This window comes from Andrena cerasifolii, unplaced genomic scaffold (genome assembly GCF_050908995.1).
Source record: "Andrena cerasifolii isolate SP2316 unplaced genomic scaffold, iyAndCera1_principal scaffold0224, whole genome shotgun sequence".
Taxonomy (NCBI): Eukaryota; Metazoa; Arthropoda; class Insecta; order Hymenoptera; family Andrenidae; genus Andrena; species Andrena cerasifolii.
The window spans coordinates 1-22,872 of record NW_027485117.1 but is presented as its reverse complement, the minus strand read 5'-3'; the positions used below and the strand labels follow the sequence as shown (position 1 = coordinate 22,872).

General features: G+C 31.6%; 1 long non-coding RNA gene across 2 annotated transcripts; it reads right to left on the bottom strand.

Annotated features, from left to right (window-relative positions):
• Positions 1 to 10,224: 10,224 nt before the first annotated feature.
• On the bottom strand, positions 10,225 to 22,848 carry LOC143378097 (uncharacterized). 2 transcript variants are annotated; one of them, XR_013087501.1, is made up of 5 exons: positions 19,743 to 22,848; positions 18,631 to 18,934; positions 13,693 to 17,868; positions 12,360 to 12,846; positions 10,225 to 10,471 (listed from the first exon to the last, which is right to left on the bottom strand). It is a non-coding gene; the product is annotated as an uncharacterized LOC143378097 (long non-coding RNA). The 2 variants fall into 2 exon arrangements; XR_013087500.1 differs by lacking the exon at positions 10,225 to 10,471 and having other exon boundaries at positions 11,161 to 12,846.
• Between the last annotated feature and the right edge of the window lie 24 nt (positions 22,849 to 22,872).

Here is a 22,872-nt window from a genome sequence, read left to right as displayed (position 1 = left end):
GCGTGACACAACGTTACTCTACGCGTAACTGTACTGCTTTTAACCGCAGAGGGTAGAAACCAAAGGGTTTATATAGTCCCAAAAATGAGTGGGGATGCATTTGAAATTTCCATATAAGGAAATTCTTCGGGGTCGTCGTCGTGTCACTCCCGTTCCCATGGTCGTGATCCAGATGGTCGAGATCATGACCCCCCTTAGTGGTATGTGATAAGCAAAAGGATTTTTAGGGCGTTTTCCCTTCGTAGACGCGAGCTCGAAAAGTGGTTGAGAGCGGCGTATGGGGAAAAATCCACATACGTAACATCTCCCCCCGTAGACAAAACATCGCGATTCTCGCGATGCTTTTCAAAAGAAGGAAAAACGCCCCACAAATCCTTTTGTAAACAAGAGTGTGAGAAAGAATTGTCGGGTGTAGTGTAATGTAATGTGTACTTATCGCTAGGTGTTGCGGGGTGTAAAAGTTTAGTCGTCGCTGGGTATCACGTAGCCCAGCTCCAGCCAGTGGTCAATGACGTCTAGTGGAGGTTGTCCGGGTAGCCGGTCGAGCGTCAGCGTGGCCGTGAAGCCGTCCAGTGTTGACTGTATGTTGGCGAGGAGGCCCTTCCTTCTCGCCATTACCATCTCTGCGATCCGCGTCGTCCTCTGGAGCGGTCGGCGGGAGCGTAACTTAACGCCCCTCAGACGGATCCTCACTGTCTGCCAGGGGAGGGCATGGAACCGCGGTGGCAAGGATCGCAATTCCGCGACAGGGCAGTCCATCGTGATCCCATAATCGCCAAAGAAGATGCTGCAGATGGTCCCATTTACTGCGGTGACCTCGCCGCGAAGCCACCCCTTCCTGGGAGACTTTACAGTTACAAGTCGTCCTGGCCTGATGCTGGACATTGTTGGCAGGCATAGATGTTGTTTCGACATCATGTGTACGTTTAATTCGCGTATCATGACCTTCGCTGCCTCGCTGTACGTATCCAGGGCGACCCAGAACAGGGTGGGGTCCTCCACGCACATGACCAGGCAGCGGGAAGTGTTGCCGAGGTCACGCGCTGAGATGGTCCTCATGTTTGCGTTTTTTCGTGACGATCTGTTCGCCTGGTGTCCAATTACGAATGTTGTCGTCGGTTATTTCCCGGAGCACCAAACAGTCCGGGATGCAGCGATGGGGTTTAATGTCGGTTTTTTGGACGCCCACCGACTTGACACTGGTCTTCCGAGTCAAAGAGCTTCGGCCCCTCTTGACAATTCCTCCCGTGCTGCGGTTATACGGCCTTGGTGTGAGTGTAGTACCCACTCGGGATGAAGTTTCCCAAGATCCGTGATGTCCTGTTTGTACTGCTATGGTCCTTGTTCCCTCGTCTAGCGTGGTCTGTGTAGCGATGCTCTTAGACATGTAGAAGCAGGAGTTGTGCTGAGTTAAGGGGCCTGATGCCCTGCTTTTATAGGGAAGAAACCCTTATCGCGCCCCCACCCTGAAACTATACGTGTCCCAGAGGAGGGATTCTCGTGGGAGTGGTTTCATCCCTTTAGAAAACTGTGGCGCACGGACTGTGAGTTTCGGATGTGCTTGGTTTATTTATTGTTACTTCTTGGTTTTCTTTGGGAGACTCTGTTTTATTGTTGAGTTGACGAAGTTTGCATTTCATGACCAATATCGTGTTTACTATGATCAGAATTACTATTATGCCCCCAATGGAAGAAAAGGTTGAGACCTGTACCTGCCGAATGGATGTTTGGTAGGTGGCAAAATTCCTGGCTCGTTGTTCTATTTCCGTAAGTGATAATGCTGTTGGAAGATCCTCCCATTTTGTGGGTTTCTGCTCGTTCATTTTCAATACTTCGAAATGATGTTCGGTGACTTCTGGTATAATTACTGATAAATTGTAAGATTTAGAGGGATAATATTCAATGTTTTGTGAGGTATTGATGGTTTCCAATGATTTTAATTGTACCGAGTCTATTGTTGCTTGGCAACCGGGTTGTAGTTTAAGGATTCCAATGGTAGCGATATTTTGCGTTATAGGTTTCTTTCCTTTGCAATAAATTTGTGCCTTTTTATTTTCAGGCATGAAGTAAAGCCATGTAGCTGGTACATTTAAAGTCTGCCAGTACGGTTTTACTTGTGCGGTCAATTTAATGGTACAGGTGTTCCAATTTATCGAAGTGGGGTTTAATAACAGAGTAGATTCACAAGTTGGTTGTCGATCTGCTTGGTATACTGGTAGGGTAGTTGGGCCCAAAAATTGATTGTGGTGAAACCGGCAAATCTTCAAGTATTCTTCCGTTGGGGAAAAATATTGTTGCTCGTCTGATGAGACTGCAATGTACTGGGTTTGCGGCTGGATATACGAAACTACCCTTTTTGTTCCAAGGTTATGTGTCGATGGACATGGGTATATTTTATATAAGCTGTACGTTTTTTGCTCTAAAAGAGGTATGGTGAGTTCGAAAAGTATCCTTCCTCTGGTGAAAATTACATTTAAATTTGTTATTTTTTCAATTTGTTCCATAAGTAATTCTTCGGGTGTTAAGGGAAATTCATAAACAAGTGTTTCCTTAATTTTTTGAGCTGATCTCAATAATTGTTCTGGCGACAGAATAGCAGGGTGTAAAATGCCTTGTTTCGCTAACAATATTGCATCTATTAGCAACAGTAGGTTGGTGCTATAATCGTCTAACCCTCTTTCTATTTCGATTACAGAGTCCCTGATGGATGCTTCGAAACGTAATCTGCTAATGTCTGACTGTGTCTCTTGTAATGCTTCGGAGTGTATGACCATCGTTTTCGTCAGTTGCGATACAATTTGAGTTAAATTAACTAACCTTGCATGTGCGAGTGAAAATTCTCCTTTTATAATATGCGTTTGTTTAGCTATTATTTCGGTAATTTCGCGTTGATCCTTATAAACTTTGTTTAATTCGCGGTTGTAGTATTCTGCATCTTCTTGTGATAAAGTTCCAAATAATGTTTTGCTGAGAGTGCCGATGAATCCAAAAGGTACGCTGCGCCGTGGGGATGGTTTTTTAAAATGTGGGGTATCACCTATTGCAGTGCGTATCAGATTGCTGTAATGCACGGTGTTTTCTTCTTTCTTGATTAACCGAGGTCCCAATTCCTTGCTGAGGCAGTTGATGGAATCGTGGCGATTACAGAGTTGATTCATCGATGAAATGTAATGCTTCACATGCGGAGCATAGCTGAGGTACCGAGTAACATCTAGAGAGGTGACTAGGCGCCATTGTGATTGGAAGGTCCTTATATCAGGTAATTTTTCATAGAAGAGTCCGGTGTCTCCTTCGAGTGGTGTTATGATTTGATCGTCGCTAATGACAGCGAGTGGCAACAGGAGCAAATATGCGAAGATCATGGTTGGTTTTCAGCTGTGAATGGAGAGTAGGCATGTTTTAATTTGTCCTGATGCTTTGTGATTAACTTATTGTGCGTTCGTAATACTACGTTATTCAGGTCTGTCACGTCTATTATCTGGTATGGTCCAATGTAATGTGGATCAAATTTACTGGTGCGCGGTTCTTTGAGTACGTAGACAGAGTCGCCTTTGTTAAATGTTGCTGGTCTTGCGTGAGCATCGTAATAATTTTTCGAACGAATTTTTGCTTTGTTTAGGTTATCGGAAGCTATATTACGAATATTAGTCATGTGTGTTATTAATTCTATTAAGTAGTCTCCAAACGACTTTAATTTTTCGCCAGTTGGGAAAGAACTTGGTTCTCGAGCTGGTTTTCCAAAGATTAATTCGTATGGGGCGAAATTCGTTGCTTCGTGAACGGATGTGTTATAAGAGAACATTGCAAACGGTATTAGTAAATCCCAGTCTTCGTAATTATCCATGTAATGCTTGAGATATTCGGTGAGTACAATGTGACTTCGTTCTAAAGATCCGTTGGTTTGTGGTCTATATCCCGAGGTTGTGATTTGTTTGATTTTAAATATTTCGGATAAATTTGTCATAAGTGTTCCGATGAAGCTAGTTCCTTTGTCTGTTAATATTGCGCGGGGTGTACCGTAGATTGCGATGAAATGTCTAGCGAACGCATCTGCAATTGTAGCAGCTCGAATATTAGGTATTGCTACAGCTACGCAATATTTCGTTAGATTATCTTGAATAGTGAGAATATGTCTGTTCCCGCTGGGTGTAATTGGTAAAGGTCCCACTGTATCCAAGGAAATTTTGTCGAAGGCTCCTATAGGTGTGTCGGTGATCAACATCGGCTGACGAGTTTTCGCTCGAACTAATTTCTGCTCTTGACAACTTTGACATCTTCGGATGTAGTCTTGAATGTCGTTGCGCATTTGTGGCCAATAGAATTTTGATCGGATGCGTTTGTAGGTCTTCGTTACTCCTTTGTGTCCTCCAATTAAACTGTCGTGAGCTTCGCAAATGATGTGCTGTCTGTCCTCTTCGGATGGTGTAGTGATGATACAGTTGCATAAAGTAATCTGTAGGCAGGTTCCTATGAAAACCTCTTCTAATATCTTGACGAATTCATTGGACGGTATTTTGTGAAGGTCTCCCGTGGCAGAAATTCGAAATGATTTAATCTGATTTTGATCCAGGGTGTGTTGAAGAGTTTTCAATCCGTTAAGCACGTCTACTCTTTTAATATTATCAAAGAAGTTATCCGAGACTATTATACTAAAGGTTTTAAATGATCCATTGTCGGTTGTTATCACCCGTCCCTTTTTCGGTTGAGCTGCTAAAAGATTCGGTTTATTAATCATTTCGGTGTCCAGCAATAATTTTCCAACTGGGTTTACTAAATTGCAATCGGCAGAAATGAAGTGTACGTAATGTCCTTCTTCAGCGGTAAAGGTGTTTGAAGAAATGATAATCTTATGTGGTTGGTCTAGCGGGATCTCTTCCAGATTGTCAAGGTCATTTGAATTCTCGGTGTCGGTAGTGAAGAATGGGTAAGGGTCAAGCGTGCGGTCGAAAACCCTTGATTGAGTTGACCTGCTGTCAGGTGGTTGTTCCACACTGACTTCGGTCGTGGCTCCTGCAGGTAGCTGGTTTATTGAGGGTTGTAAAGGTTCATCCATGACTTCTGTTGATACTTGTGGTGTACCAAATAAATCTTGTTGAATGTTTCTTGCATTTTCTATTACAGTATTTTCGGCCGGTTCCTCAAAGGATATCAGATCGTCAAATAAGGTCTGGTCCTTATCTAAAGGAACGATTTGAGTGGAGTTTGCTGCGGGCGAAAAAGTGTTTATGGTTTCCTGGCGTTCATCTGGCATGGTTACCTCTTGAGATAAGCTGGGAAAAGATCTGTTCTTGTGTATAATTGGAGAATGTTGAACGTTCCCACGTGCGGTGTCTTCTATCTCGTCTGAACTGCTACTTGTCTCCCGGTACTTAGGTCGGTTTTCCCTGTCGCGACGTAGCTGTCGTATACGGTGCCCAATTGTCTCGGTGTTAGCGTCTGTTTTCGGTATCTGGACTTTGAAGTCAGGATCCTGGAGTTCTCGTGGAATAAGTGGTAGGCAGGCAGAAGAGGGGTTGCGCGATAATGCGTCTGCGTTCTTATTCGTCTTTCCGGATTTGTGGACAACCTGGTACTCGTACTCCAAAAGTCGGAGTTTCCATTTCATTAGTCTAGAAGTGGGGTCTTTGACAGAGTGTAGCCATAACAGTGGTCTGTGATCTGTAACGAGGGTGAATGGGGTTCCATAGATATAAGGCCTGAAGTATCTTACGGCGTAAACCATGGCCAAACATTCCTTTTCAGTAGCTGAGTAGTTCTTCTCAGGTTTATTTAGGCTGCGGGATGCGTAGGCAATCGGCAGGTCGCTTCCTATGTCGCCTTGGCTAAGTACAGCTCCAATAGCGTAATCGGAGGCATCTGTTGTTACAATAAATGGTTTACTGAAATCTGGATATTGCAATATGGGTTGTTGACAAAGTTCGTTACGTAATTGCTTAAAACTTTGGTCTTGTTCTTCAGTCCATTTGAATTTGATGCCTTTTCCTAATAGGTTAATTAAAGGTTTTGCCTTTGTGGTGAAATTAGGTACGAATCTTCGGTAATATCCTACAAGTCCTAAGAATTGTTGAATGTTCTTCTGCGTTGTAGGTGTAGGAAAATCTTGAACAGCTTTTAGTTTCCTAGGATCGGGTCTTACTCCTTCCTTTGAAATAATGTGTCCAAGGTATGCAACTTCCTTTCGCAAGAATTGACATTTGTTGGTCTGCAGGGTTAATCCATGTTCTCGAAGGCGATTTAGCAACTTTTTGACTTTAATATTATGTTCCTGTAAGGATGATGCATAGATCACTATGTCATCCAAGTAGACAAAGAGGTCTGTTCCTTGAAGTCCAGTGAGTGCTTGATCCATGAGGCGTTGAAAAGTGGGTGGTGCATTCTTTAATCCGAAAGGCATTCGAGAGAATTCGTAATGTCCATTTGGAGTAGTGAATGCTGTTTTTGCTTTATCTTTCGGATCCATCTCTATTTGATGAAATCCACTAGCGAGATCAAAGACTGAAAAATATTTAGCTCCTCCTAGTCGATCTAAAATCTCGGTGATTTGAGGTAATGGATATTTATCAGAAATTGTTATTTCGTTGAGACCGCGGAAATCTATCACCAATCGCCAACGTTTTACTCCATTTTCATCTTCTTTCTTTGGTACGATCCATAAAGGTGAATTATATGGAGATTTAGAAGGTGTAATTATACCATTTGATAATAAGGCGCTGATTTGTTTTTGAATTTCCTTTTGATGAATGAGAGGATAGCGATATTGTCTCGTATTGATTGGAATATCGTTAGATGTATGAATTGAATGTTTAAAGTCGGAAGCCTTACCTAGTTTATCTCCAGGAAGATAAAATCGGTCAGGAAATTCTTTAACTAAATTTGTAACAAAATTTAGTTCCTCCTTGTTCAAATGTTTGGTGTTTAGAGTTTCCAAGATTTTCTGTTTCTTATCTTCGTTAGTTTTAAAATTTAACGGGTGTTCTGCAGCTGAGTAAAAATCTTCATCTGATGAACTGAAGATATCAAACGGCTCCAATGTTTGCGGTTCTATCTCCACGTCTAGGGGTTCATCGCTGGTGTTTGTTGCCATAACGTAGCACTTTCCTTCACTGTTCTTTACAACTGCTTCCCCTATGTACAGATGTTCGAGGGTCTTGATACGTGGTAAATATCCTTCCCTAATCCTTGGGTTTGTTATTGTTATAGCAATCTGTTGCGACGTCCTAGGTTCAATACGATGTTTGGTAGACGTCGGTAGTTTGTTAGTTTGAGGTATGTCCTGATAATTTGAAAAACGTAGAGGTCGGGTAGGTTTATTTTTTAATACCAAAGTCCCATGGTAATAGGAAATTTCGGCCTCCTCCTGTTTTAAAAATGGGCTTCCTATTAGTCCGTCTGCTTCTATTGCAAGCTCTTTTACCACATAGAAAAGTGCGGGAGCTTCGTGGATGTGAAGAATTGTTGTTCCTAATGTATGAATTGGATTAGTTGTAATTCCAGTTAATTCAATTTCTTCCCGAGAGTTTATCGTAGCATTTTCTCCCAGGGCGGTAATAACTACTAAATTTACGGATGCTCCGCCATCAATTAAGAATTCTCCCGTTCCTGACTCCAGTTCTGGAACCTTGGTTTTGATGCGTGGGGCAGGTGCTTCCTTGACGAGGTTTCCTCTTCGAAGCGGACTGTCCTTTGGCGAGCTTCTTTGTTTCCGCTCATCGTGTCGCCTATACGTTGAGCGCGATCGAAGTTTAAAGACTTGTTAGATTCGACAGATGAATCTCGCGAGTCTCGTTGATATCTCGGACTACGCGGATGTTTCCTACAGGATTTTCCGTCATGTCCGGTCGTACCGCAATGCCAGCAGTATAAACTCGGCTTGCGATTTTTATCGGGATTTTTTAAGATGGAATAATGTTTTTCTCCATCATCTGCGTACGATGAGTCGGAGCGATAAGAAGGGGATTTCGAGGGGCTCCGGTGACGCAAAGTCCAGGCCGTCGTACGTGTCCGTCCTTCTCGTTCCTCTTCAAAACCAGATGTTCTTGTAGACCGATCCCTGTTTTCGTCGTACCTACTTGGAGAATGTGGATACGACACTTGACGGTCGTTGTGGCGAGAATCTTCAGCGTAATGTTCTCGACGAGACCACCTGGAGGGTGAATCATTACGGGGCGACTGTCGCCGATTCCTTAATTTTCTGTCTATCTGGAGCACGGCGTCGTAAGCTTGTTCAAGTGTTTTGATGTCTTGAGTTTGAGCCGACACTTTCCAGGAAATTCGATCTGGTAAACCATCGATGAAGTTTTCTTTAACGTCCTTTTCCATTTCTTTGACGAAGTCTTCAGCATGATCCAGATATCTTTCCCGAATAGCTCCGCGCGCACAATAAACGAGATGACTGGTCCTGTCGACGTATTGTCGCAGACTTTCTCCTTCACGAATATGTAATTTCGCGATTTCTACTTGGAAGTATGACAAACTTCTTCCCGGCGCGAATCTCTTTTTCAAATGTTGGACTAATGTCTTAACAGAGTTGAATTTGTGCTCTAACGTGCACCTACGTGCCGGACCGATCAGTTTTGTTAAAATTATCGCAAGATACTCAGCTTCCGTACCCTCAGGAATCAAAGTTAACCCGTCTTCCACATTTTGTGCAAAGCGCGTCAAGGGTGGACTTTCACCGTCGAAGGTTGGAATTGACATAGTAATGTTCTGTATACATGTCCGTTGCGTCAAAAGCGACATTGAGTTTGCAATTGAAACTGTCAGGTTCATAATGTCGTTAGAAGAGACGTTAGCCTGTGTGCTTGTCATTTTGAAACTTTCTTAAGTGACTTGACTAGCGAAAACTAGTATATTGTCAATAATAAATTACGAGTGATTTTAACGTATTTAAAAACCAAATTTTACGGCGATTCTAATGCAGTAGCATCCCACCGCTGTCACCAGTTCTGTTACGAGCCGGGGCTGCGGCAACGCGAGAGGCCGGCGAGAAGGGTATTTCCCAAGGAATATGGTTAACGAATTTGTTAGTAAGGTGCGCGGACGGACCTGATGCGAAATCAGGGAGCCGCTTGGATTATTGACGGCGAGGACGAACCTGATGCGAAATCAGGGAGCCTCTAGGAATGGAGTCAAGCGCGGACGAACCTGATTTGAAATCAGGGAGCCGCAGGAGGGTGAAACGTCGTGAACGAACCCGATGCGAAATCGGGGTGTCACTAGGATGATGTTCACAGACGAACTCGACGCGAAGTCGAGGAGCTGTTAGGAGGTTGGATTATTCACAGACGAACCTGGTGCGAAACCAGGGAGCTGTTCGGAGGTTGGTAGACTTACAGACGAACCTGGTGCGAAACCAGGGAGCTGTAGGATACGGACGAACCTGATGCGAAATCAGGGAGCCGTAGGAGGGTTACACGTGGACGAACCCGATGCGAAATCGGGGAGCCACTAGGTTGGTAAAATTCCTTTATTTGGATGAAAGGTTGCTAACTAACCTGATGCTAGATCAGGGAGTCGCGGGAAATGTTATTAATGCCTCGTAACTCTTAATTTTTATTTGATACAACTCGAGCGGTAAAGTTGTATCAGTGGGTGAGCGCTACTAAGTTTAATAAGGATCGCTGGGTAAAAGATGGGTTTAACGAATCAACTCGATTTAGAAGTGAACACCATTCGTGTATTCAAGATTAGTTGGTACAAATGTGAATGTCGCGATTAAATAGTGTAATAAATGTGTGAAAATTACCACTAATTTGCTCGGTGTTGACGCACTGGCGATGCGGGGCGTACGAGCGGCTATTACAAAGTGTCCAATAGAATGTAAACCGAACTCGCGGATTCTATGGGGTCAACTGTGATTCCGACAGAGACTTTAGCTCGATCTTACTGAATTCAACCGACTCGGTACGAGCGTGACACAACGTTACTCTACGCGTAACTGTACTGCTTTTAACCGCAGAGGGTAGAAACCAACGGGTTTATATAGTCCCAAAAATGAGTGGGGATGCATTTGAAATTTCCATATAAGGAAATTCTTCGGGGTCGTCGTCGTGTCACTCCCGTTCCCATGGTCGTGATCCAGATGGTCGAGATCATGACCCCCCTTAGTGGTATGTGATAAGCAAAAGGATTTTTAGGGCGTTTTCCCTTCGTAGACGCGAGCTCGAAAAGTGGTTGAGAGCGGCGTATGGGGAAAAATCCACATACGTAACATTACCTATTTTTCTCTCTCATTTATTTACGTATTTTTTCTCTGTTTAATTACCTATTTTTTCCTCTAATTTATTTACCTATTTTTTTAGTTACCTTTTTTCTTTGGTTTATTTACCTATTTTTCTCTATTTATACACCTATTTTTTCTCTAGCTAATTTACTTATTTTTCTGTATTTATTTATATCTTTTGTTTTCTCTATTTATTTACCTCTTTTGTTTTCTCTATTTATTTACCTATTTTTTCTCTAGATAATTTACCTATTTTTTCTATATTTATTTACCAATTTTTTCTCTATTTACTTTCCAATTTTTTCTTTATTCATTTACTTTTTTCTATTTATTTACCTCTTTCTTTCTCTAATTTATACACCTATATTTTCTCTATTTATTTAACTATTTTTCTCTATTTATTTACCCATTTTTCTCTAGTTATTTACCTATTTTTTCTCTCATTTATTTACCTATTTTTCTCTGATTATTTACCTATTTGTTCCTTTAATTTACTTACCTATTGTTTTATTTACCTTTTTTCTTTGATTTATTTAGGTATTTATCTATATTTATACACCTATTTTTTCTCTAGATAATTTACCTATTTTTCTCTATTTATTTCCCTATTTTTTCTCTATTTATTTACCTCTTTTGTTTTCTCTATTTATTTTCCTATTTTTTCTCTAGTTATTTACCTCATTTTTCTGTATTTATTTACCTACTTTGTTTTGTCTACTTCATTACCTATTTTTCTCTATTTATTTGCCTTTTTTTCTCTAAATTATTTACCTATTTTTCTCTATTTATTTACCTATTTTCTGTATTTATTTACCTCCTTTGTATTCTCTACTTCATTACCTATTTTCCACTATTTCTTTATCTATTTTTTTCTCTAATTTATTTACCAATTTTTTCTCTGCTTATTTACCTATTTTTTCCTCTAATTTCTTTACCTATTTTTTATTTACCTTTTTTTCCTTGATTTATTTAGCTATTTTTCTCTATTTATACACTTATTTTTTCACTAGTTATTTACCTCTTTTTTCTGTATTTATTTACCTACTTTGTTTTCTCTACTTCATTACCTATTTTTCTCTATTTATTTGCCTATTTTTTTCTCTAAATTATTTACCTATTTTTCTCTATTTATTTACCTATTTTCTGTATTTATTTACCTCCTTTGTATTCTCTACTTCATTACCTATTTTCCACTATTTCTTTATTTATTTTTTCTCTAATTTATTTACCAATTATTTCTCTGCTTATTTACCTATTTTTTCCTCTAATTTCTTTACCTATTTTTTATTTACCTTTTTTTCCTTGATTTATTTAGCTATTTTTCTCTATTCATACAACTATTTTTTCTCTAGATAATTTGCCTATTTTTCTCTATTTATTTCCCTATTTTTTCTCTATTTATTTACCTCTTTTGTTTTCTTTATTTATTTTCCTATTTTTTCTCTAGTTATTTACCTCTTTTTTCTGTATTTATTTACCTACTTTGTTTTGTCTACTTCATTACCTATTTTTCTCTATTTATTTGCCTTTTTTTCTCTAAATTTTTTACCTATTTTTCTCTATTTATTTACCTATTTTCTGTATTTATTTACCTCCTTTGTATTCTCTACTTCATTACCTATTTTCTACTATTTCTTTATTTATTTTTTCTCTAATTTATTTACCAATTATTTCTCTGCTTACTTACCTATTTTTTCCTCTAATTTCTTTACCTATTTTTTATTTACCTCTTTTTGCTTGATTTATTTAGCTATTTTTCTCTATGTATACACCTACCTTTTCTCTAGTTTATTTACCTATTTTCATCTATTTATTTAACTATTTTTCTTTATTTATTTACCTATTGCTTCTCTAGTTATTTACCTCTTTTTTCTGTATTTATTTACCTACTTTGTTTTCTCTACTTCATTACCTATTTTTCTCTGTTTATTTACCTATTTTTTCCTTTAATTTATTTACCTATTGTTTTATTTACCTTTTTTCTTTGATTTATTTAGGTATTTATCTATATTTATACACCTATTTTTTCTCTAGATAATTTACCTATTTTTCTCTATTTATTTCCCTATTTTTTCTCTATTTATTTACCTCTTTTGTTTTCTCTACTTATTTACCTATTTTTCTCTAGATAATTTACCTATTTTTTCTCTAGATAATTTACCTATTTTTACTCTAGATAATTTACCTATTTTTTCTATATTTATTTACCCATTTTTTCTCTAGTTATTTACCTATTTTTTCTCTCATTTATATACCTATTTTTTCTCTGTTTATTTACCTATTTTTTCCTTTAATTTATTTACCTATTGTTTTATTTACCTTTTTTCTTTGATTTATTTAGGTATTTATCTATATTTATACACCTATTTTTTCTCTAGATAATTTACCTATTTTTCTCTATTTATTTCCCTATTTTTTCTCTATTTATTTACCTCTTTTGTTTTCTCTATTTATTTACCTATTTTTTCACTAGTTATTTACCTACTTTGTTTTCTCTACTTCCTTACATATTTTTCTCTGTTTATTTACCTATTTTTTCCACTAATTTATTTACCTTTTTTTATTTACCTTTTTTCCTTTGGTTTATTTACCTATTTTTCTCTATTTATACACCTATTTTTTCTCTACCTAATTTACCTTTTTTCTGTATTTATTTACCTACTTTGTTTTCTCTACTTCATTACCTATTTTTCTCTATTTATTTGCCTATTATTTTCTCTAAATTATTTACCTATTTCTTCTCTAGATAATTTACCTATTTTTACTCTAGATAATTTACCTATTTTTTCTATATTTATTTACCTATTTTTTCTCTATTTATTTTCCAATTTTTTCTCTATTCATTTACTATTTTCTATTTATTTACCTCTTTCTTTCTGTAATTTATACACCTATATTTTCTCTATTTATTTAACTATTTTTCTCTATTTATTTACCCACTTTTTCTCTAGTTATTTACCTATTTTTTCCTTTAATTTATTTACCTATTGTTTTATTTACCTTTTTTCTTTGATTTATTTAGGTATTTATCTATATTTATACACCTATTTTTCTCTAGATAATTTACCTATTTTTCTCTATTTATTTCCCTATTTTTCTCTATTTATTTACCTCTTTTGTTTTCTCTATTTATTTACCTATTTTGTTTTCTCTATTTATTTACCTATTTTTCTCTAGTTATTTACCTGTTTTGTTTTCTCTACTTCATTACCTATTTTTCTCTGTTTATTTACCTATTTTTTCCTCTAATTTATTTACCTTTTTTTTATTTACCTTTTTTCCTATGGTTTATTTACCTATTTTTCTCTATTTATACACCTATTTTTTCCCTACCTAATTTACCTTTTTTCTGTATTTATTTACCTACTTTGTTTTCTCTACTTCATTACCTATTTTTCTCTATTTATTTGCCTATTATTTTCTCTAAATTATTTACCTATTTCTTCTCTAGATAATTTACCTATTTTTACTCTAGATAATTTACCTATTTTTTCTATATTTATTTACCTATTTTTCTCTATTTATTTACCTATTTTCTGTATTTATTTACCTCCTTTGTATTCTCTACTTCATTACCTAAATTTCACTATTTCTTTATCTATTTTTTCCTCTAATTTATTTACCTATTTTTTTATTTACCTTTTTTTCCTTGATTTATTTAGCTATTTTTCTCTATTTATACACTTACCTTTTCACTAGTTATTTACCTCTTTTTTCTGTATTTATTTACCTACTTTGTTTTCTCTACTTCATTACCTATTTTCCACTATTTCTTTATCTATTTTTTTCTCTAATTTATTTACCAATTTTTTCTCTGCTTAGTTACCTATTTTTTCCACTAATTTCTTTACCTATTTTTTATTTACCTCTTTTTGCTTGATTTATTTAGCTATTTTTCTCTATGTATACACCTACCTTTTCTCTAGTTTATTTACCTATTTTTATCTATTTATTTAACTATTTTTCTTTATTTATTTACCTATTGTTTCTCTAGTTATTTACCTCTTTTTTCTGTATTTATTTACCTACTTTGTTTTCTCTACTTCATTACCTATTTTTCTCTGTTTATTTACCTATTTTTCTCTATTTATTTACCTATTTTTCCTCTAGTTATTTACCTCTTTTTTCTCTCATTTATTTACCTATTTTTTCTCTGTATAGTTACCTATTTTTTCCTCTAATTTATTTACCTATTTTTTTATTTACCTTTTTTTCCTTGATTTATTTATCTATTTTTCTCTATTTAAACACTTATTTTTTCTCTAGTTATTTACCTCTTTTTTTCTGTATTTATTTCCCTATTTTTTCTCTATTTATTTACCTCTTTTGTTTTCTCTACTTATTTACCTATTTTTCTCTAGATAATTTACCTATTTTTTCTCTAGATAATTTACCTATTTTTACTCTAGATAATTTACCTATTTTTTCTATATTTATTTACCCATTTTTTCTCTAGCTATTTACCTATTTTTTCTCTCATTTATATACCTATTTTTTCTCTGTTTATTTACCTATTTTTTCCTTTAATTTATTTACCTATTGTTTTATTTACCTTTTTTCTTTGATTTATTTAGGTATTTATCTATATTTATACACCTATTTTTTCTCTAGATAATTTACCTATTTTTCTCTATTTATTTCCCTATTTTTCTCTATTTATTTACCTCTTTTGTTTTCTCTATTTATTTACCTATTTTTTCACTAGTTATTTACCTACTTTGTTTTCTCTACTTCATTACCTATTTTTCTCTATTTATTTGCCTATTATTTTCTCTAAATTATTTACCTATTTCTTCTCTAGATAATTTACCTATTTTTACTCTAGATAATTTACCTATTTTTTCTATATTTATTTACCTATTTTTTCTCTATTTATTTTCCAATTTTTTCTCTATTCATTTACTATTTTCTATTTATTTACCTCTTTCTTTCTGTAATTTATACACCTATATTTTCTCTATTTATTTAACTATTTTTCTCTATTTATTTACCCACTTTTTCTCTAGTTATTTACCTATTTTTTCCTTTAATTTATTTACCTATTGTTTTATTTACCTTTTTCTTTTATTTATTTAGGTATTTATCTATATTAATACACCTATTTTTTCTCTAGATAATTTACCTATTTTTCTCTATTTATTTACCTATTTTCTGTATTTATTTACCTCCTTTGTATTCTCTACTTCATTACCTATTTTCTACTATTTCTTTATCTATTTTTTCCTCTAATTTCTTTACCTATTTTTTATTTACCTTTTTTTCCTTGATTTATTTAGCTATCTTTCTCTATTTATACACCTATTTTTTCTCTAGTTTATTTACCAATTTTTATCTATTTATTTACCTATTTTTCCTCTAGTTATTTACCTCTTTTTTTCTCATTTATTTACCTATTTTTTCTCTGTATAGTTACCTATTTTTTCCTCTAATTTATTTACCTATTTTTTTATTTACCTTTTTTTCCTTGATTTATTTAGCTATTTTTCTCTATTTATACACTTATCTTTTCACTAGTTATTTACCTCTTTTTTCTGTATTTATTTACCTACTTTGTTTTCTCTACTTCATTACCTATTATTCTCTATTTCTTTATCTATTTTCTTCTCTAATTTATTTACCAATTTTTTCTCTGCTTAGTTACCTATTTTTTCCTCTAATTTCTTTACCTATTTTTTATTTACCTTTTTTTCCTTGATTTCTTTAGCTATTTTTCTCTATGTATACACCTATTTTTTCTCTAGTTTATTTACCTATTTTTATCTATTTATTTACCTATTTTTCTCTATTTATTTACCTATTTTTTCTCTAGTTATTTACCTCTTTTTTCTGTATTTATTTACCTACTTTGTTTTCTCTACTTCATTACCTATTTTTCTCTATTTATTTGCCTATTTTTTTCTCTAAATTATTTACCTAATTTCTGTATTTATTTACCTCCTTTGTATTCTCTACTTCATTACCTATTTTCCACTATTTCTTTATCTATTTTTTTCTCTAATTTATTTACCAATTTTTTCTCTGCTTATTTACCTATTTTTTCTCTATTTATTTACCTATTTTTCTCTATTTAGTTACCTCCTTTTTTCCTCTATTTATTTACCAATTTTTTCTCTAGTTTATTTACCTATTTTTATATATTTATTTGCCTATTTTTTTCTCTGTTTTAGTTACCTATTTTTTATCTATTTATTTACCTATTTTTCTCTATTTATACACCTATTTTTTCTCTAGTTTATTTACCTCTTTTTTCTGTATTTATTTACCTACTTTGTTTTCTCTACTTCATTACCTATTGGTTCTCTGTTTATTTACCTATTTTTCTGTATTTATTTACCTACTTTGTTTTCTCTACTTCATTACCTATTTTTCTCTATTTATTTGCCTATTTTTTTCTCTAAATTATTTACCTATTTTTCTCTATTTATTTACCTATTTTCTGTATTTATTTACCTCCTTTGTATTCTCTACTTCATTACCTATTTTCCACGATTTCTTTATCTATTTTTTTTCTCTAATTTATTTACCAATTTTTTCTCTGCTTATTTACCTATTTTTTCTCTACTTATTTACCTATTTTTCTCTATTTAGTTACCTCTTTTTTCCTCTATTTATTTACCAATTTTTTCTCTAGTTTATTTACCTATTTTTATATATTTATTTGCCTATTCTTTCTCTTTTTTAGTTACCTATTTTTTTATCTATTTATTTACCTATTTTTCTCTATTTATTTACCTATTTTTTCTCTCTATATTTACCTCTTTTTTCTCTATTTATTTACCTATTTTTTCTCTATTTATTTACCTCCTTTGTTTTCTCTATTTATTTACCTTTTTTTACTCTATTTATTTAGCTATTTTTTTTAATTAGCTATTTTTCTCTATTTATACACCTATTTTTTCTCTAGTTTATTTACCTCTTTTTTCTGTATTTATTTACCTACTTTGTTTTCTCTACTTCATTACCTATTTTTCTCTGTTTATTTACCTATTTTTTCCTCTAATTTATATACCTATTTTTTTATTTACCTTTTTTCCTTTGGTTTATTTACCAATTTTTCTCTATTTATACACCTATTTTTTCTCTACCTAATTTACCTATTTTTCTGTATTTATTTCCCTATTTTTTCTCTATTTATTTACCTCTTTTGTTTTCTCTATTTATTTTCCTATTTTTTCTCTAGTTATTTACCACCTTTTTCTGTATTTATTTACCTACTTTGTTTTCTCTACTTCATTACCTATTTTTCTCTATTTATTTGCCTATTTTTTTCTCTAAATTATTTACCTATTTTTCTCTATTTATTTACCTATTTTTCTCTATTTATTTACCTCTTTCTTTCTCTATTTATTTACCTATTTTTCTCTCTATATTTACCTATTTTTCTCTCTATATTTACCTATTTTTCTCTCTGATTTATTAACATATTTTTTCTCTGTTTATTTACCTATTTTTTCCTCTAATTTCTTTACCTATTTTTTATTTGCCTTTTTTCCCTTGCTTTATTTAGCTATTTTTCTCTATGTATACACCTATTTTTTCTCTGCTTATTTACCTATTTTTTCTCTATTTATTTACCTATTTTTCTCTATTTAGTTACCTCCTTTTTTCCTCTATTTATTTACCAATTTTTTCTCTAGTTTATTTACCTATTTTTATATATTTAGTTACCTCGTTTTTCCTCTATTTATTTACCAATTTTTTCTCTAGTTTATTTACCTATTTTTATATATTTATTTGCCTATTTTTTCTCTTTTTTAGTTACCTATTTTTTTATCTATTTATTTACCTATTTTTCTCTATTTATTTACCTATGTTTTCTCTCTATATTTACCTCTTTTTTCTCTATTTATTTACCTATTTTTCTCTGTTTATTTACCTATTTTTTCCTCTAATTTATATACCTATTTTTTTATTTACCTTTTTTCCTTTGGTTTATTTACCAATTTTTCTCTATTTATACACCTATTTTTTCTCTACCTAATTTACCTATTTTTCTGTATTTATTTCCCTATTTTTTCTCTATTTATTTACCTCTTTTGTTTTCTCTATTTATTTTCCTATTTTTCTCTAGTTATTTACCACCTTTTTCTGTATTTATTTACCTACTTTGTTTTCTCTACTTCATTACCTATTTTTCTCTATTTATTTGCCTATTTTTTTCTCTAAATTATTTACCTATTTTTCTCTATTTATTTACCTATTTTCTGTATTTATTTACCTCCTTTGTATTCTCTACTTCATTACCTATTTTCCACTATTTCTTTATCTATTTTTTTTCTCTAATTTATTTACCAATTTTTTCTCTGCTTTATTTACCTATTTTTTCTCTATTTATTTACCTATTTTCTCTATTTAGTTACCTCCTTTTTTCCTCTATTTATTTACCAATTTTTCTCTAGTTTATTTACCTATTTTTATATATTTATTTGCCTATTTTTTTCTCTGTTTTAGTTACCTATTTTTTATCTATTTATTTACCTATTTTTCTCTATTTATACACCTATTTTTTCTCTAGTTTATTTACCTCTTTTTTCTGTATTTATTTTACCTACTTTGTTTTCTCTACTTCATTACCTATTTTTCTCTATTTATTTGCCTATTTTTTTCTCTAAATTATTTACCTATTTTTCTCTATTTATTTACCTATTTTCTGTATTTATTTACCTCCTTTGTATTCTCTACTTCATTACCTATTTTCCACTATTTCTTTATCTATTTTTTTTCTCTAATTTATTTACCAATTTTTTCTCTGCTTATTTACACTATTTTTTCTCTACTTATTTACCTATTTTTCTCTATTTAGTTACCTCTTTTTTCCTCTATTTATTTACCAATTTTTCTCTAGTTTATTTACCTATTTTTATATATTTATTTGCCTATTTTTTCTCTTTTTTAGTTACCTATTTTTTTATCTATTTATTTACCTATTTTTCTCTATTTATTTACCTATTTTTTCTCTCTATATTTACCTCCTTTTTCTCTATTTATTTACCTATTTTTTCTCTATTTATTTACCTCCTTTGTTTTCTCTATTTATTTACCTTTTTTTACTCTATTTATTTAGCTATTTTTTTTAATTAGCTATTTTTCTCTATTTATACACCTATTTTTTCTCTAGTTTATTTACCTCTTTTTTCTGTATTTATTTACCTACTTTGTTTTCTCTACTTCATTACCTATTTTTCTCTGTTTATTTACCTATTTTTTCCTCTAATTTATATACCTATTTTTTTATTTACCTTTTTTCCATTGGTTTATTTACCAATTTTTCTCTATTTATACACCTATTTTTTCTCTACCTAATTTACCTATTTTTCTGTATTTATTTCCCTATTTTTTCTCTATTTATTTACCTCTTTTGTTTTCTCTATTTATTTTCCTATTTTTTCTCTAGTTATTTACCTCTTTTTTCTGTATTTATTTACCTACTTTGTTTTCTCTACTTCATTACCTATTTTTCTCTATTTATTTGCCTATTTTTTTCTCTAAATTATTTACCTATTTTTCTCTATTTATTTACCTATTTTTTCCTCTAATTTCTTTACCTATTTTTTATTTACCTTTTTTCCCTTGATTTATTTAGCTATTTTTCTCTATGTATACACCTATTTTTTCTCTGGTTTATTTACCTATTTTTATCTATTTATTTACCTATTTTTCTATATTTATTTACCTATTGTTTCTCTAGTCATTTACCTCTTTTTCTGTATTTATTTACCTACTTTGTTTTCTCTACTTCATTACCTATTTTTCTCTATTTATTTACCAATTTTTTCTCTAGTTTATTTACCTATTCTTCTCTATTTATTTACCTATTTTCTGTATTTATTTACCTCCTTTGTATTCTCTACTTCATTACCTATTTTTCACTATTTCTTTATGTATTTTTTTCTCTCATTTATTTACCTATTTTTTCTCTGCATAGTTACCTATTTTTTCCTCTAATTTATTTACCTATTTTTTTATTTACCTTTTTTTCCTTGATTTATTTAGCTATTTTTCTCTATATATAATCTTATTTTTTCTCTAGTTATTTACCTCTTTTTTCTGTATTTATTTACCTACTTTGTTTTCTCTACTTCATTACCTATTTTTCTCTATTTATTTGCTTATTTTTTTCTCTAAATTATTTACCTATTTTTCTCTATATATTTACCTATTTTTTCCTCTAATTTCTTTACCTATTTTTTATTTACCTTTTTTCCCTTGATTTATTTAGCTATTTTTCTCTATGTATACACCTATTTTTTCTCTGGTTTATTTACCTATTTTTATCTATTTATTTACCTATTTTTCTCTATTTATTTACCTATTGTTTCTCTAGTCATTTACCTCTTTTTCTGTATTTATTTACCTACTTTGTTTTCTCTACTTCATTACCTATTTTTCTCTATCTATTTGCCTGTTTTTTCCCCTAAATTATTTACCTATTCTTCTCTATTTATTTACCTATTTTCTGTATTTATTTACCTCCTTTGTATTCTCTACTTCATTACCTATTTTTCACTATTTCTTTATGTATTTTTTTCTCTCATTTATTTACCTATTTTTTCACTGCATAGTTACCTATTTTTTCCTCTAATTTATTTACCTATTTTTTTATTTACCTTTTTTTCCTTGATTTATTTAGCTATTTTTCTCTATATATAACCTTATTTTTCTCTAGTTATTTACCTCTTTTTTCTGTATTTATTTACCTACTTTGTTTTCTCTACTTCATTACCTATTTTTCTCTATTTATTTGCCTATTTTTTTCTCTGAATTATTTACCTATTTTTCTCTATTTATTTACCTATTTTTTCCTCTAATTTCTTTACCTATTTTTTATTTACCTTGTTTCCCTTGATTTATTTAGCTATTTTTCTCTATGTATACACCTATTTTTTCTCTGGTTTATTTCCCTATTTTTATCTATTTATTTACCTATTTTTCTCTATTTATTTACCTATTGTTTCTCTAGTCATTTACCTCTTTTTCTGTATTTATTTACCTACTTTGTTTTCTCTACTTCATTACCTATTTTTCTCTATTTATTTGCCTATTTTTTTCTCTAAATTATTTACCTATTTTTCTCTATTTATTTATCTATTTTCTGTATTTATTTACCTCCTTTGTATTCTCTACTTCATTACCTATTTCCCACTATTTCTTTATCTATTTTTTTCTCTAATTTATTTACCAATTTTTTTCTACTTATTTACCTATTTTTTCCTCTTTTTTCTTTACCTTTTTTCTTTGATTTATTTAGTTATTTTCTCTATTTATACACCTATTTTTTCTCTATTTATACACCTATTTTTCTCTATTTATACACCTATTTTTTCTCTAGATAATTTCCCTATTTTTTCTCTATTTATTTCCCTATTTTTTCTCTATTTATTTACCTATTTTTTCACTAGTTATTTACCTCTTTTTTTAGTATTTATTTACCTACTTTGTTTTCTTTACTTCATTACCTATTTTCTCTATTTATTTGCCTGTTTTTTCCCCTAAATTATTTACCTATTTTTCTCTATTTATTAACCTATTTTCTGTATTTATTTACCTCCTTTGTATTCTCTACTTCATTACCTATTTTTCTCTATTTATTTGCCTATTTTTTTCTTTAATTATTTACCTATTTTTCTCTATTTATTTACCTATTTTCTGTATTTATTTACCTCCTTTGTATTCTCTACTTCATTACCTATTTTCCACTATTTCTTTATCTATTTTTTTTCTCTAATTTATTTACCAATTTTTTCTCTGCTTATTTACCAATTTTTTCTCTGCTTATTTACCAATTTTTTCTCTGCTTATTTACCAATTTTTTCTCTGCTTATTTACCTATTTTTCTCTATTTATTTACCTATTTTTCTCTATTTAGTTACCTCTTTTTTCCTCTATTTATTTACCAATTTTTTCTCTAGTTTATTTACCTATTTTTATATATTTATTTGCCTATTTTTTTCTCTGTTTTAGTTACCTATTTTTTATCTATTTATTTACCTATTTTTCTCTATTTATTTACCTATTTTTTCTCTCTATATTTACCTATTTTTCTCTCTGATTTATTAACGTATTTTTTCTCTGTTTATTTACCTATTTTTTCCTCTAATTTATTTACCTGTTTTGTTATTTACCTGTTTTTCTTTGGTTTATTTACCTATTTTTTTATTTACCCTTTTTTCTTTGATTTATTTAGCTATTTTTCACTATTTATACACCTACTTTTTCTCTAGCTAATTTACCTATTTTTCTCTATTTATTTACCTATTTTCTGTATTTATTTACCTCCTTTGTATTCTCTACTTCATTACCTATTTTCCACTATTTCTTTATCTATTTTTTTCTCTAATTTATTTACCAATTTTTTCTCTACTTATTTACCTATTTTTCCTCTTTTTTCTTTACCTTTTTTTCTTTGATTTATTTAGTTATTTTCTCTATTTTTACACGTATTTTTTCTCTATTTATACACCTATTTTTTCTCTAGATAATTTACCTATTTTTTCTCTATTTATTTCCCTATTTTTTCTCTATTTATTTACCTATTTTTTCTCTAGTTTATTTACCTCTTTTTTCTGTATTTATTTACCTACTTTGTTTTCTCTACTTCATTATCTATTTTTCTCTGTTTATTTACCTATTTTTTCCTCTAATTTATATAC